Below are 13514 nucleotides of genomic sequence, written 5' to 3'. Positions count from 1 at the left end.
GCCCTTTGCTATACGTGTTTGCAATCGACCCCTTCATCAGAAGGCTAGAGAGTGGACCGTTGTGCGTGGTGCCGGTTAGCATTACTGGTGAGCTGCCCTTGAGGGTTGTAGCCTATGCTGATGATGTTTCTGTCTTTATCTCTGGTACAGAGGAGGCGCAGGAGGTGGTTTCAGTTATAGAGCAGTATTCTGAGGCATCAGGCTCCAAGGTCAACCGTGATAAAAGTGATGTTTTCTGGATGAGCGAGGGAGGTGAGAGCTTTGCACTTCCGGACACCTTCCCGAGGCCTCAGCAGAAAGTCAAAGTATTAGGCATTGAGTGAAAAGCCTAAGGATCAAGCATGGTAAGCTTCCGGCTTATGTTGCCCTGTGCCTGAAAATTCTTAAATGGTGGCACGTGACAGCGGAGGATATCAGGTCCCTTCCTAGGAGACTCCTGGTTGAGAAGATCGTGGGTACTGTCTTTCATGTGCCACTGGCCTTAAGGGATTGCCCAGGCAGGGGCGGACTGACCATTCGGTCACTCGGTCGCAGACCGAGGGCCCGACGTTAGGAGGGGCCCCATGAGCGGCTCAGTCAGCAGCAGAAAAAAGCCGCCCGCCGCACCGCAAGAAAACCCCGTCCTCCTGGATTATTACAGCTCCCAGCACCGCGGCCAGCCTGCTGCCCAAGCAGACCTCGGCTTAGACTGAGAGAGGCTCTGTCAGCAGGGAGGGGTGGGGCAGGGAGCTCCACTGACGCTCTGACCCTGCCCTGCCCCACCCCTCCTCTCCTCATGTAGTCTGAGTCTGTATAGAGCGTCTCTCCTGCACTTCTGAGAGCTCCGCTCTGGACCACAAGAATCCCCGCCCCTTGATGAAAGCTCCGCCCCCTACCGACGAAAGCTCCACCCCCTACCAACGAAAGCTCCGCCCCCAGGCCTCAGAGTGGGAGGTGAGCCCGACTGGTCAGGTAGGTCCTTCTGCCTACCATATATACACGGCCTGTAGACCCCTTTTTTTTTTTTTTTTTTTTTTTTTTTTTTTTTTTTGTTAAACCATCCCTGGAAATGTTGTTTACCCCCCCTGTATAGCTGTGCATTGCTGAAAGTTTACATTTTAAAACTGGCTACCTGGTTATTTCCTGTAGTCGCATTCGCAGTCTGGTTATTTCCTGTAGTCACATTCGCAGTCTGGTTATTTCCTGTAGTCGCATTGGCAGTCTCTGGTTATTTCCTGTAGTCGCATTGGCAGTCTCTGGTTATTTCCTGTAGTCGCATTGGCAGTCTCTGGTTATTTCCTGTAGTCGCATTCGCAGTCTCTGGTTATTTCCTGTGGTCGCATTGGCAGTCTCTGGTTATTTCCTGTAGTCGCATTCGCAGTCTCTGGTTATTTCCTGTGGTCGCATTCGCAGTCTCTGGTTATCTCCTGTAGTCGCATTCGCAGTCTGATTATCTCCTGTAGTTGCATTCGCAGTCTCTGGTCATTTCCTGTAGTCGCATCCCCAGTCTCTGGTTATCTCCTGTAGTCGCATTCGCAGTCTGGTTATTTCCTGTAGTTGCATTCGCAGTCTGGTTATTTCCTGTAGTTGCATTCGCAGTCTGGTTATCTACTGTAGTCGCATCCCCAGTTCTGGTTATCCCCTGTAGTCGCATTCGCAGTCTGGTTATTTCCTGTAGTTGCATTTGCAGTCTTTGGTTATTTCCTGTAGTTGCATTCGCAGTCTGGTCATCTCCTGTAGTCGCATTCGCAGTCTGGTTATTTCCTGTAGTCGCATTCGCAGTCTGGTTATTTCCTGTAGTCGCATTCGCAGTCTGGTTATTTCCTGTAGTCGCATTCGCAGTCTGGTTATTTCCTGTAGTCGCATTCGCAGTCTGGTTATTTCCTGTAGTCGCATTCGCAGTCTGGTTATTTCCTGTAGTCGCATTTGCAGCCTCTGGTTATCTCCTGTAGTTGCATTCGCAGTCTGGTTATCTCCTGTAGTCGCATCCCCAGTCTGGTCATCTCCTGTAGTCGCATCCCTAGTCTCTGGTTATCTCCTTTTGTCACATTCGCAGTCTGGTTATCTCCTGTAGTTGCATCCCCGTCTCTGGTTATCTCCTGTAGTCGCATTCGCAGTCTGGTTATTTCCTGTAGTTGCATTCGCAGTCTCTGGTTACTTCCTTTAGTCGCATTCACAGTCTCTGGTTATCTCCTGCAGTTGCATTCGCAGTCTGGTCATCTCCTGTAGTCGCATCCCCAGTCTGGTCATCTCCTGTAGTCGCATCCCCAGTCTGGTCATCTCCTGTAGTCGCATTCCCAGTCTGGTTATCTCCTGTAGTCGCATCCCCAGTCTGGTCATCTCCTGTAGTCGCATTCCCAGTCTGGTTATCTCCTGTAGTCGCATCCCCAGTCTGGTCATCTCCTGTAGTCGCATCCCCAGTCTCTGGTTATCTCCTGTTGTCGCATTCGCAGTCTCTGGTTATTTCCTATAGTTGCATCCTTAGTCTCTGGTCATCTCCTGTAGTCATTTATGATATCTATGGCTATGCATATTTCTTGAGCACTATATTTGATTGGCTGTTTGCTTCTGCTTAGGCCTGGCAAACACGCACAATCGCACATGATGATGACTTCATCATCATGTGCGTGATTGTGATTGTGCGTGTGTGCCAAGCAGAGGCAGCCAATCAAATATAGTGCTCAATATGGATTAAAAAAATAGTGGGAAGATTGTTCCTTAGATTGGTGATCAGTGAGAAGAATGCTCCTTACATTGGTGGTCAGTGAGAAGAATGTTCCTTACATTGGTGGTCAGTGGGAAGAATGCTCCTTACATTGGTGATCAGTGGGAAGAATGCTCCTTACATTGGTGGTCAGTGGGAAGAATGTTCCTTACATTGGTGGTCAGTGAGAAGAATGTTCCTTACATTGGTGGTCAGTGAGAAGAATGTTCCTTACATTGGTGGTCAGTGAGAAGAATGTTCCTTACATTGGTGATCAGTGGGAAGAATGTTCCTAACATTGGTGGTCAGTGAGAAGAATGTTCCTTACATTGGTGATCAGTGAAAATTATATAAAGTTAATAAAAATAATTTTAAAAAAATGTAAAGAACCCCCATGATCCCCACACATGCTCTATATGAAAAGCCTTATGTAGGTTGAGCACATGTATGTAAACATGTGTCTATAGACGCAAATGCTGGACACGGGAGCCCACCTGCAAGGTAACCCCCCCACGGGAGAGCGCTTCTCCTAGGGAGTTATCTGATGTGGGGAGGAGCCGCGAAAGCCACCCCCAGATGTCGAGGTTCGGGGCCACTCTGTGCAAAACGAGCTGCACACTGAAGGTAAGTATGATATGTTTGTTATTTAAAAAAAAAAAAAAAAAAAAACGAGCCTTTACAATCACTTTAATTTTGGAAAGGTACCGTTGTTGCACTTTCTTTAATGTAATTCTGTGACGAACGCATGTAGTGTGGGCAGTGCAAAATGTAGGTGGGGATTTGTGTGGGTGTGGCTTGAGTGTGGGTGGGAACACGTGAGTGGGGACAGGGGGCCCCAGGATCTCCTATTGCCCGGGGGCCCCATGAGTTGTCAGTCTGCCCCTGTGCCCAGGTCATATTATGAGGGAGGGTTTACGTTTAATAAATTCTGAGCGGATTCCCTTAAAATTTAGGGACCAGGCCTGGTTCGCTTTCCACGGTAGGCTCTATGTGAGGGGGAATGTGAAGTGCCGCTCTTTGGATAATCGTGGTTGTCCAAGAGCGGAGTGTCAGGGTGAAGTGGAAACCATGGACCACTTCTTGCTTCAGTGCCCTTTCAATATAGAAGTCTATAAAAAGGTGGGGAGGGCTCTGAATATTCCTTTCCTGCCTAGCATGTCTTATGCTGAGTGGGTGTATGGAGCATTGCAGAATCGCAAGGGATTTGATTTGGACACTCTTTTTTCTAATCAGCTTAGTAGTCCGATATTACACCTGGAATGCACGGTGTCAGGTATCCCTTCGGCAGAAAGTCCTTCCTGTTCCGGTGGTGGTGTGTGAGATTCTTGGTGAGGTAGGGAAAATTTGGGGTCTCGAGAAAGACAGATGGCAGCAAAGGGTCTGGATAAAGGTGTGGAGGAATATCAGGCCTGTAGCTGCTGTTTGTTGATCTCTGGGTGTTGGGTTCTTTCCCTGTTTTCTCTCTGGACACTCCCTTAGATTTTCAAGGATAAACATAATTTTGAAGAAAGGCTACATACACATGATAATCTACCTCTGCTGGGTTAGCCCCCCATATCAAAATTTTTGAAAAAATCTTATGCAGTTTGTTAGATCTTTGTTAGATCAGGTTAGATCAACCGTTGTTTGCATTAGATCTCACACAGAAGAAGCGATATTAACAGTTATTTGCTGGGGGGGTTAACCCGTCATCAGCCCCCCCTTATCAAAAAATTGACCAAACAGTTAGCTAGTTTGGAAGCAATTTGTTAGATCCGGTAAGATCAAGTGGTTTTAACGTTAGATCTCACATCATTAGAGACTTATTAAGTGATTGAGGGGGCTAGCCCCCTTATCAAATTTTCTGGCCAAAAATCATTCAGGCTAATAGATATTCGTTAGATCCGGTAAGATCAAGTGGTTTTAACGTTAGATCTCACATAATTAGAGACTTAGAGATGGTCTCTGGAACCTTCTTTGCATGGTTCTTCAGCGGGTGCATGTAGTCTCTCCTCACACCTCCGTTCACCTCCCTGCCTCATGGTGATCTCTCCTCAGACCAACAAGCTTAAGTCTTTAGCTAGCCCCCCCTTCTTGCAAAGCAGGCTGGGCTTGGTAGTTCCACCCCCTGTAGAAATCAATGGGGCTGTATTGTGGGCCGTGGTCCTCTTCTGCTGCTTGATTGGGTCCCTCTCCCTGCCAATAGGGACACAGGAAGAGGAGAGGGAGGGGGAGAAATCCCCCACAGGGACTGACAGGCTTGCTCTCCCTCAGTGAGTGTCTGTGTCAGTGTCTATTCAGTCCGGTGGTCGCTGGCAGGAATGGCGGGAGGTGCAGGATGCATCCGAATTTCCGAATTACAAAAGTAAAGAATTTAAACGAATTTGAAAACATATTCGAATCTAATTCGATAACAAATTCGAATCGAATTCGAAAAAAATAGAAAACTATAAAAAAACAATAAGATAGAATATAAAATAATAAAGCAATAGTATGTGTATATGTGTGTGTGTATGTATATATGTGTATATATATATATATATATATATATATATATATATATATATATATATATATATATATATATATATATATATATATATATATATATATATATATTTTTTTTTTTATTATTCTCTTCTATTATTTTTTTATGCTTTTCTTTTCTATTATTTTATATTCTATAATAGTCTTTTCAATTCAAATTCATTCTATACGAAATTCGAATTTCGGAATATGGCTTCTGAAGTTTAAATTGAAATGAATTCGAAACTGAATAGAAAAGATTAGAACAGAAAATAATAGAAAAGAATGAACTAGAAAAACAAAAGAACAAATTCGAAATTCGAATTTCGTATAGAATGAATTCAAATTCAAATAGAAAAGTTTAGAATAGAATAGAAAAGAATAGCCTAGAAAAACAATGAAACAGAATAGAAGAAAATATAATATATATATATTATAGTCTAGTCTATTCTTTTCTATTATTTTCTATTCTATTCTAATCTTTTATATTCAAATTTGATTTCGGTCTATATGAAATTCGAATTTTGGAAGATGTTATATATATATATATATATATATATATATATATATATATATATATATATATATATATATATATATATAAATCTATATCTACGTATATCTATAGATATAGATATATATATAATTTTTTTCTATTCTGTTTCATTGTTTTTCTATGCTATTCTTTTCTATTCTATTCTAAACTTTTCTATTTGAATTTGAATTCATTCTATACGAAATTCGAATTTCGGAAGATGGCTTCTGAAAGTGGAATTTCGTATAGATTGAATTTGAATAGAAAAGATTAGAATAGAAAAAAATAGACTAGACAAACAATAGAACAGAACAGAATAAAATATAATATATTTTATTCTATTCTGTTCTGTTCTATTGTTTTTCTAGTCTATTCTTTTCTATTATTTTCTATTCAAATTCATTCTATACGCAATTCGAATTTCAGAAGCCATCTTCCGAAATTCAAATTTCGTACAGAATGAATTCAAATTCGAATAGAAAAGTTTAGAATAGAATAAAAAAGAATAGCATAGAAAAACAATGAAATAGAATAGAAAAAAATATAATATATATATTATATTTTATTCTCTTCTGTTCTATTGTTTTTCTAGTCTATTCTATTTCTATTATTTTCTATTCTAATCTTTTCTATTAAAATTCGAATTCATTCTATACGAAATTCTAATTTAGAAGCCATCTTCCGAAATTCGAATTTCGCATAGAATTAATTCAAATTCGATTAGAATAGAAAAGAATAGCATAGAAAAACAATGATATCAGCAGTAAACTCTACAAAACCAGGAAAGGCCCCCGGTCCGGACGGTCTTACCCTGCAATATTACAGAACCTTGCTTCCTATACTAGGACCCTTTATGGTAGATCTGTTCAATGGCTTGGGCAACGACGAGACTCTCCCTAGAGATATGTCAAAAGCATATATATCCGTTATTCCGAAGGAAGGCAAGGATCCGACCCTATGTAGCAGTTATAGGCCAATCTCCCTTCTAAACGCGGATATTAAATTGTTCACTAAAATTCTGGCGACTCGTTTAGCAATTCACTTACCAGATTTGGTGCATTTAGATCAAGTAGGCTTTGTTCCTACTAGAGAAGCAAGGGACAATACGACTAAAGTCTTAAATTTACTACATGTGGCTAAAACCTCCCACACACCATGCGTATTTCTCAGCACAGACGCGGAAAAAGCGTTCGATCGGGTGAATTGGCAATATATGTTTACGGTTCTTCGATATCTGGGCCTAGGAGACACCATTATTCAATGGATTACTACAATTTACTCACAACCTAAGGCTCAGGTTAAAGTAAATGGGGTCCTTTCGGATCCCTTTCCCATATTAAACGGCACTAGACAGGGATGTCCGCTTTCCCCCCTGCTATTTGTTCTGTGCTTAGAACCATTTCTAAATAGAATTCGTCGGAACCCGGACATCCAGGGCATAAGTGTCGGAGGTGATCAGTACAAAATTTCGGCCTATGCAGATGATATGCTCTTTTCACTGACAAATCCTGCTATTTCCCTCCCCAATCTACTACGTGAGTTTGAGACTTATGGACGTCTATCCAATTTGGAAATTAATTTCCATAAATCAGAAGCTATGGGGATAGGGATACCCCTTTCTATGCTGTCTACATTTAAGTCCAGTTTTAAATTCAAATGGACAGCGACAGCTTTGCAATATCTAGGCACTTATATCCCGACGGAGATGTCTCGCATATTTGAACTGAATTTCCCATCACTGCTGTCAAAAACCCGTACGCTCTTAGAGACTTGGAACAGGGGCCTGCATTCGTGGTTTGGCAGAATTAGCCTATTAAAAATGAGTATTCTACCGAAATTTTTGTATCTGCTCCAAGCCCTACCAATTAGAATCCCCATATCCTATCTTAAACAAGTTAACGCACTTTTTATCAAGTTTGTGTGGGCGTATAAGAAGCCACGATTTTCTTTTCATTTAATGACCCTACCTAAACAACATGGGGGGCTAGCTTTCCCAGATATCCGAGCATACTATCAGGCAATCCAAATAGGTAGAATTGTAGATTGGTGCCGTCATAGTCGATTTAAACTATGGGCTTTGATAGAACAGGCCCAAACATGTATCTCACTCTCAAAGGCCCTGTGGTGCTATGACCATCTCCAACCACCTTTGAAAAGTCACCCACTAATAGGGACGACGCTGCGTATAGGATCGGTAGCTAGTAAACAATACTCTCTTTCTTCTTCGGACTCTCCATTATTTCCTATTTTAGGGAACCCACAATTCTCTCCTGGCCTCTGCCTTCACACGTTCGGCAAATTACGCCGGACCGGCATAACTCAAGCATCCCACTTTTTAGTGAATGGCAGACGGCCTTCCATCAAGGAACTAATGTCGGAGGAGGGTCCCTTTAAATTGACCCTCTGGCCAGCACTTCAACTACGACACTTTCTGGATACAATATCTAATCCCCGTAATTTTGCCCGCTCCTTGACGACGTTTGAAGAATATTGCTCTGATGAAGGCAATATAACGCGGGTTCTATCTAAAATATACACTATGCTGAATTATCCGACAACTCTATCACATCCGTCGTTCTTGGAAAAATGGGAACAGGACCTACAACGGAAATTCACACCGGCACAAACCCAGAATATATTTAGATTAGCTTGGAAGACATCAATCTGTACAAAAACACAAGAATCTAACTACAAATTACTGACGAGATGGTATTATACCCCCTCATCTTTTGCACCAATACTACCCTGATACCACTGATCTTTGTTGGAGATGCTTGGGAGACAGAGGTACATTACTCCACATATTCTGGTCATGCCCAAAATTGACTAACTTTTGGATGACAGTCCGGGAAGTGTCTCAAAAGTTCACGGAATATAAGATACCTGGTGATCCGGCATTTTTCTTATTTCATGTCTCTAATATTCCTGCCAAATGCTATCAAGAATCAATTTTGGGGCACCTTCTCAATGCTGCAAAGTCCTGCATTCCACTTTACTGGAAAAAACAATCATCACCAACGGCGGCCGACTGGCTACGTAAAGTGATAGACATCAGTAGAATGGAGGACTTGCTGGCGGCTGAGCGAAACCAACAAGACACGTACGCCATGACTTGGAGTGTTTGGAAATAGTTCATCAATTCTACGGAGGGAATAGCCCTCCGTAGATAGGAGACTCATGTATGAATGCTATTCTTTATACACCTTGGCCATCCTTCTCAGTTGAATTTTTTATTTTTTTATTTATTTATTTCATTTTTTTTTTTTTTGTTCTGTTTTTGTTCTGTCTTGTTTTTGTTTGTTTGTTTGTTTGGTCTTGTTTTCTTTGTTAATTTATTAGAAATAGGAAAAAAGAAACGAGCGTAGTTGGGTTTTTTACCTGAATCCCTTTTATATATTTCTCCCAGTAGACAACAAAGGGCGGTGCCGGCTGGCCCTAAAACAACTATACTGAACTGTATTGTAGACATAAAAGAATTGGGGTTATATTGCAGTTGTAATCCATATGCTATATTGTTTATTTTTTCTGTTGTACTGACCTGACTCTGCCCGTTGGGGGTGTTAATAAAAGTTATATTTGAAAGAAAAACAATGGAACAGAATAGAAAAAAAAAAAAAAAATATATATATATATATATATATATATATATATATATATATATATATATATATATATATATATATATATATATAACCATCTTCCAAAATTGGAATTTGGTACAGAATGAATTTGAATAGAAAAGATTAGAATACAATATATTATATTTTTTTTTTTATTCTGTTCTATTGTTTTTCTATGCTATACTTTCTATTCTATCCTAATCTTTTCTATTGGAATTCGATTTCATTCTATACGAATTTCAAATTTCGCAAAATGGTTATATATATTTTTTCGAATTTGATACTTTTTTTCGAATGCGGTCGAATTTTTCGAATTCGAATAAGAAACGAATTCCGAAAACGAATGTAACAAATGCATCGAATTTAACTAAACGAATTTAGTTAAATAACAAATCGAAACGAAACTAAACAAATTTTTTCATCCTGCACATATCTATGCAGGACCATGGGTGATAGAGTAGCCCCCGCTACACACTCCCCCCACCAAAGAACCTTTGGTCCGCCAATTAGCATAGGAGAGGAGGTTAACTGGAATGGCCCAGCTAGATGTGCCAGGGGATGAGTGTCAGAAACCAAGAAATCAGGCCGAGACAGAAGTACAGTTAAATCACACTTGTTTAATAATAAAAGTAAAAAGAACAAACGTAGTCAAAACACAGCCAAAGTTCAGTAACCAGAATGGATAGTCAGCCAAGCCAGAAGTCAGGGATCAATGTAGTGGAACAGCAAGAAGGATCTGGTTTTAACGTTAGATCTCACATCATTTCGGAGATATTCCACATCAAAATAGAGATATTAGGTGGTACATATGGACGGGTTAGCCCCCCCTTATCAAATTATCTGGCCAAAAATCATTCAGGCTAATAGATATTTGTTAGATCCGGTAAGCTCAAGTGGTTTTAACATTGGATCTCACATAATTAGGGACTTATTAAGTGATTAATGAGGGGGGCAGGCCCCCTTTATCAAATTTTCTGGCCAAAAATCATTCAGGCTAAAAGATATTCGTTAGATCCGGTAAGATCAAGTGGTTTTAACGTTAGCTCTCACATCATTTCAGAGATATTCTACATCAAAATAGAGATATTAGGTGCTACATATGGACGGGTTAGCCCCCCTTATCAAATTTTCTGGCCAAAAATCATTCTGGCTAATAGATATTTGTTAGATCCGGTAAGATCAAGTGGTTTTAACGTTAGATCTCACATCATTTCAGAGATATTCCACATAAAAATAGAGATAGTAGGTGGTAAATAAGGACAGGTTGGCCCCCCTTATCAAATTTTCTGGCCAAAAATCATTAGGCTCATAGATATTCGTTAAATCCAGTTAGATCTCACATAATTTCAGAGCTATTCCACATAATAGAGATATTAGGTGGTACATAAGGACGGGTTGGCCTCCCCACATGCAATTTTCTGACCAAAAATCATTCAGGCTAATAGATATTCATTAGATCTGGTAAGATCAAGTGGTTTTAACGTTAGATCTCACATCATTTCAGAGATATTCCATAAAAATAGAGATATTAGGTGGTACAGAAGGTACATCCATCTTCAACAGTCTCTGGATGGTCTCTGGAACCTTCTTTGCATGGTTCTTCAGCAGTTGCCTGTAGTCTCTCCTCACGCCTCCGTTCACCTCCCTGCCTCATGGTGATCTCTCCTCAGACCAACAAGCTTAAAGAGGAGGGCCAGTCAAAAAAAAAAATTAAAAGTCAGCAGCTACAAATACTGCAGCTGCTGACTTTTAATTGGACACTTACCTGTCCCTGGGTCCAGCAATGCGGGGGATCGAAGCCCCGCTTGTCTCCCCCTCCGTTTAGCGGCGCCGGCATTGCAACTGTGGGCGCCGGGCTGTGGCTTCACAGCCTGGCACCCGCTGCGCATGCGCGCGCGGCGCCACACGCCATGATTGGCCGCTCAGTCACCTGGGACCTGTAATGGGTCCCAGATGATTGACAGGAGGGAGGGAACACAGCTGAGCCCTTCCTGTGCTGAGACGGAAGTGATGTCACCAGCCCAGGCACTGAAAGAGGCAGACTACGAGGGACACCCTAGCAACAGGCATTTTGAGGTGAGTAAAAAAAAAAAAATATCCAAATTTTTTTGTATTTTTTTTTTAGGATTTTTCATGTAGTTTTTTTTTTGGGCAAAACCCCACTTTAAGTCTTTAGCTAGCCCCCCTTCTTGCAAAGCAGGCTTGGTAGTTCCACCCCCTGTAGAAATCAATGGGGCTGTATTGTGGGCCGTGGTCCTCTTCTGCTGCTTGATTGGCTCCCTCTCCCTGCCAATAGGGACACAGGAAGAGGAGAGGGAGGAGGTGGAGAAATCCCCCACAGGGACTGACAGGCTTGATCTCCCTCAGTGAGTGCCTGTGTCAGTGTCTATTCAGTCCGGGGGTCGCTGGCAGGAATGGCGGGAGGTGCAGGACCATGGGTGATAGAGTAGCCCCACTCCCCCCACCAAAGAACCTTTGGTCCGCCAAAGGAGGTAAAGTGTCTATGACCTGTTACATGCTTTTGATATACACACGGAAAAAAAAACAGGTTCGTGTGCACAGGAAACCATACAGTTTACATCTGCATAAAACCCTGGCAGAGGAACATCCCACCAATTAGCATAGGAGGGGAGGTTAACTGGAATGGCCCAGCTAGATGTGCCAGGGGGTGAGTGTCAGAAACCAAGAAATTAGGTCGAGACAGAAGTACAGTTAACTCACACTTGTTTAATAATAAAAGTAAAAAGAACAAACGTATTTAAAACACAGCCAAAGTTCAGTAACCGGAACGGATAGTCAGCCAAGCCAGAAGTCAGGGATCAATGTAGTGGAACAGTAAGCAGGATCTGGAGCCAGAAGGGATGTCAGCAAAGCAAGTCTTGAACAGGATCGCAGGAGATTGTTTCTGTGATGTTGACCAAGAGGAAGGCAGAGATCCTCTGGACTGGACGGCTTAAGTAGGCAGGACTGACGAGCAGGATATCATCAACAGCTGAGTAACTGTGGATAGATAGGAGCTGGCAATTATCCAACAGCTGAGTAGCCAGCTCAGAGAAGGAAGGGCTTAGCGCAGCCCTGACAGTGGGTTGGGATTCTCCACCACCAAATCTGCGGTGGAAGGGTTTCTTCAAGAGTCCTTTTTGCAATGAGAACGACCTCCTCAGAGCTTTCACCCAAAGTATTATATGTTAGTCTTTTGGGTGGGTGAATAACCCTTCTGGGGTTACAGGCACACTGGTCTCTTCTTCTTCCTGCATATCAGCTTCAGCTTCCTCAATGAAGGATGGAAAGTCTTAGGGGTCTGTTGTCAGCAGGGAAGATTGAGGGTCTTCCAACTTTTCAAAAGGTGGACTTTGAGGTACAAACTCAGGAGCCTCTGGCCTGAGAGTCACCTCAGTCACCTTGGGAGAAGAAGAAAGGGGGGGGGGGGTGGCAGGCAATGGCATTTGAGATGGCCACAGACAATCTTTCTCTTCATCCTCGCTGTTTTCATCTTCAGCAAGGGTTACAGAGTGAGATCTAGTTGCTGGCCATGATCTTTGAGAGGCCGTGGGTGTGGACTGTAAATCTGGCTGTGATGGCACATGAACTGCTTCTGACAGAGGCAACAGATGATTGTGATGCTAAGTCTTCAGCAGGCCTGTGCTTCCCTCTGGCCGGATTTGATATACTGGGTGTCTGGGCAGATGCTTGAAAACGACATAGGGCTGCGACTTTCAGCGGTTAGCCAACTTGTGCTCTCCAGGGACACACAGGTTTCTCAGCAGTACCTTGTCATCCGGCTGTAGGTCCTGCACTCGTATCCCAAGGTCAAAGTTTATTTTGTTTCTCTGTCCTCGGGCATATGAGGCAGCTTGAGCCTTATCAAAGGTGGTTTTCAGATGTCTTTGCAGGCGATCCACATACCCTCTATGAAAAGTTGCTAAGGTATGGTCGAGGCATGTGCCGAAGGCCAAGTCTACTGGCAGCCGGGCCTACAGTTCGAACATCAAACTATAGGGAGAGTAACCTGTGGCATCATTGGCGGTGCTGTTATAAGCATGCACAATAGCCGCTATATGCTTGCTCCAGTGCTGCTTTTGTTCTGAACTTAAAGTTCCAAGTATATCCAGGATGGTTCAGTTGAATCTCTCTGGTTGAGGATCTCCTTGAGGATGATACGGGGTGGTTT

Source organism: Aquarana catesbeiana, linkage group LG06 (genome assembly GCF_042186555.1).
Source record: "Aquarana catesbeiana isolate 2022-GZ linkage group LG06, ASM4218655v1, whole genome shotgun sequence".
Classification (NCBI taxonomy): Eukaryota; Metazoa; Chordata; class Amphibia; order Anura; family Ranidae; genus Aquarana; species Aquarana catesbeiana.
The sequence above is the reverse complement of the archived record's forward strand: the minus strand, read 5'-3'. Positions refer to the sequence as shown.